Source organism: Vombatus ursinus, unplaced genomic scaffold (assembly GCF_900497805.2).
Source record: "Vombatus ursinus unplaced genomic scaffold, bare-nosed wombat genome assembly UNPS02014801.1, whole genome shotgun sequence".
Taxonomy (NCBI): domain Eukaryota; kingdom Metazoa; phylum Chordata; class Mammalia; order Diprotodontia; family Vombatidae; genus Vombatus; species Vombatus ursinus.
The window spans coordinates 17123915-17127747 of NW_020954579.1; the positions used below are offsets into that span (position 1 = coordinate 17123915).

At 41.3% G+C, this 3833-nt stretch overlaps 1 non-coding gene across 1 annotated transcript; it reads right to left on the reverse strand.

Moving 5' to 3' along the window:
- Positions 1–730: 730 nt before the first annotated feature.
- On the reverse strand, positions 731–835 carry LOC114051211. The gene has a single exon (XR_003570127.1). It is a non-coding gene; the product is annotated as a U6 spliceosomal RNA (small nuclear RNA).
- Positions 836–3833: the final 2998 nt, after the last annotated feature.

Consider the following 3833-nt stretch of genomic DNA (forward strand, 5'->3'; position numbering starts at 1 on the left):
CTCAATCCCTATGAGCCTCAGTTTCCTCATCTGTATGATCTTTAAGGTTACTTGAAGTTTCGAGACATTAAGTGACTTGCATGTCAGAGATGGGTTTGAACCTATGTCTTCCTGGATCCAAATCCAGTACTCTATCCATTTGGTCACACAGCCTCTCAGAGGATGAGCCAGAAGCAATAACTAACGAATTCTACGACAGAGTCAGCATCCCAAAGTTATCTAACATCCTAATGACATTACTACTAGGTAGTATTAAGAATATAGCATGATTTCCTCAGGACAGATAGTCTAGTCATCTGAGTTTAGGGTCAGCAGCATATGTTTGGGTTCACTTAGAGGATGGAGTGTGTGGATGGGTGGGTGGGTGGTGACTGAGAGTAAGGGAGGCTGGTTATCAAAATGCATGGAAGTCAGCTCTGTAGCTCTAGCCAAACCAACTTGTTTAGCATTAATACAATCAAAGAATTAAAATAAGATGTTAGAGATCATCTAGTTCAAAACCTATTTTACAGGTAAGGAAACTGAGGCACAGAACAAAAGTATTTTGCCCCAAAATACGTTGTAAGTAGCAGACCTCAGATGCCATCCTCTGCCATCTGAATCCTTATCCAAAGCTCTCCCCACTCCCCACCTTTCTCGCCCCCACTCTTTTCTGGCTAACTAACATCTCAATATCTTTTCTCAAATCGCTCCCCCAGTAATAACAGCTCACATTTATATAGCATTTTAAAAAAATACGGAATGCTTTGTGAATTTGCACGGCATCCTTGCACAGGGGCCAGGCCAATCTTCTCTGTCTTTCCAATTTTAGCAAACGTGCTGCCAAAGTGAGCACTTAGATAGTGTTTGCAGAGCCCTTTATTCGTGTTATCTTGTTCGATCCTTTCTACAGCCCTGGGAAGTAGGTGCTGGTATAATCCTCATTATTCAGTTGTGGAGACTGAAGCTGAGAGATTAAATGGCTTGCCTAGAGTCACACCAGGAAGGAAGTATTTGAAGCAGGACTTGAACTCAGTTCTTCCTAACTCTGAGTCCAATGGTCAGCAAGAAATGTTGTTTTGCTCTCATAACCCAAGACTATTCCAGCCTCATAGAAACATCTCCAAATTCCCTCCTCTCACTTTCATCACTTCTATATTTGGTGCCCTTCAGTCCTTAAGTCTTTTTTAGTCTGTAGTCAATTGTTTGTTATTGGTCCTTCAGTGTGGAAGAGGATCCATGACACCAGGAGGATGATATCTTGATTTGCACCTGAATTGGATTTAAGTGAGGCAGAGGTATGCAAAGTCATCAACCACCCTCTCTCCTCCAGAGTCATTGCAGTCCAGTGGCAAGGCACAAGGTCAAGACAATTGGCGATGGCCTAGTACTCAACTATCATAGGATAATAGACTTAGAAAGAGAAGAGAAGTTAAAGGTCAACAAGTCCAAACCTCTTATTTTGCAGCTGAGGAAACTGAGGCGTAGAAAATTTAAGTGACTTGTCCAAAGTCACACAGGTCAAGTCAACAAGCATTTGTTAAGTGGTTAGTATGTGCCAGGCACTATGCTAAGTGCTGAGAATACAAATTCAGGCAGAAAGACAGTTCCTGCCTTCAAGTAACTTATATTCCAATGGGAGAAGAGAACACATAAAAGGGAGCTGAAAAGTGGGGGAGAGGAAGGGAAAGATGAAGGTCACCAACACGGGGGCATTATAGAGAATGTCTGGTAGTGTAAGGAGTGCAGCCTGGAAAGGAATGGATGCCTGGGTCTCTTCCTTAATATAGAGGTTCTGGGAGACAGCCAATCGGAGGGACAGGCCTCAGGGACAGAAGAAACACCCAGCATGTAAAATTCAGGATTTGGATCATGATCTTGGCACTACTAATCCAGTACTCTTTCCTCTGCATTATGCTGCTGTCTTCTTTGCTCGGTAATTGTTTTCAGGCCGCCTTCACCTCTCTGCATTCTGTCTTCCATTGTATTGTATAATTATCATTGAAATATCCTTCCCCTGAGGTCTTGTGTACAGTAAGTACTTAATGAATGTTTGAGTAATTTACTACCCTGGAACCTAGAGCATTGCTCTAATGCTGATTATCTTTAGGGTAAGGCATACTGTGTCACTTATCTTCATGTATTTTTTGCTTCTGTGAAAGTGGACTCTACCACCTTCCTGCCTTTGCTTACACTGTTCCTCATGTCTCCAAAGCCATTCTCCTCGTCCCTCCATCTCTGCTGAATGTTGAATTCTTATCCCTAAAAGCTCAAGCGAAAAGTGTTTTACTCTTTGTAGGTGCTTAATTGAGATAGCATGATATAGGAGAAAGTATTGGACTTGGGGCCAGTAGAGAACTCGGTTCACAACCTGCTTCCAACACTAGCTGTGTGTTCTTCCAAATGTCAACCTTTCTGAGTTTCAGTTTACTCCTCTATCAACTGGGGTTTGTAATCTAGGAGTATGCTGCAACCAGCTCTTACCAGCTTAGGAAAGCCACTTGTAAAATTTTCAGCAGTGAGCATTTACACCTCAGAAATCAACCAGAGCTACAGATCAGGGCTTGACTTACTGTTTTATTGATTGCTTAACATAAGAAAGTGATGGAGAAAACATCAATCATAAAGATTAAACTTAAAAGTATGTCCTTCAATTTTCAAAGAGCCGGTTGTTAAATATGTACCAGTACACCCCTGCCTATAGCACTTGACTCATAGGTATGCTGGGAGGGTCACATGAAATAACACGTGTAAAGGGCTTAGAAAACCTTAGAGTATTGGATTATTGAAATGCAATACTCTCTTCTCCAGGAAGCCTTTGCTGTTTCTCCCAATTAGTAACGACACCTTCCCTCCATTCCCCTCCCCAACTTCCAATAGTGTTTTATACCTCTCTGATGTAGTTGTTATGTATGGATGTTGTTGTTGAGTTGTTTCAGGCATATCCAATGCTCCTTGACTTCATTTAGGGTTTTCTTGGCAGAGATATTGGAGTAGTTTGTCATTTCTTTCTACAGCTTATTTTACAGATGAGGAACTGAGACAAAGAGGGTTAAGTGACTTGCCCAGGGTCACAAAGCTAGGTCTGAGGCTAGATTTGAAGTCAGGAAGATGAGTCTTCCTGACTTTGGGCACAATGGGCTGTCTACTGTGCCACCTAACTGACTTTGTGTATGGTTATTTGTGTATATCTCACATCTTCCACTTGGCTGTTAGCTCCATGGAGGCTGGGACTATGCCTTATATAAACTTTGTATCTCCTCTAGTTCCAAGCATAGTGCTTTCTGCACAGTAAATACAATAAATGTACAAATTGTTTGTTGACTTTGTTATTATAAAGTGGGTTGCTTTTATTATTTCATTCAAGGCGGTGGGCTCAGTTACTGAAATACTGAGGGGAGATACTTACGCAATTGCACCTCCAAGGTAGTCTCATGAAATGGATCCTGAAGATGGTTACAGGGTATCGTCGAAACAATTCTGGTACGAGAGGTCTACCTTTGCTACTAACCAGTAGTGTGACGTTGGGTGAATTACTTCTTTGAGACTCAATGTGCTGATTGAAGAAAAGGCAATAATGATATCACCTCACCCACACAACAGAAGTATGTCAAGAAATAAATTAACTAATGTGAATATTCAGGTACACATCAATAAATTAATCAATACGCATTTATTAAGTGACTAGGATGTACCAGGTACTGGGGATGCACAGACAAAAATTTTAGAAGTCCCTACTTTTGAAGGATTTATAATCTCACCAAAGAAGGTAACATATAGGTATAGTCAAGCTTTGTGCTATACCCCATGTGAAGACAGACTTTTTGTTAACACACTTTGTAACAGTCCCATGA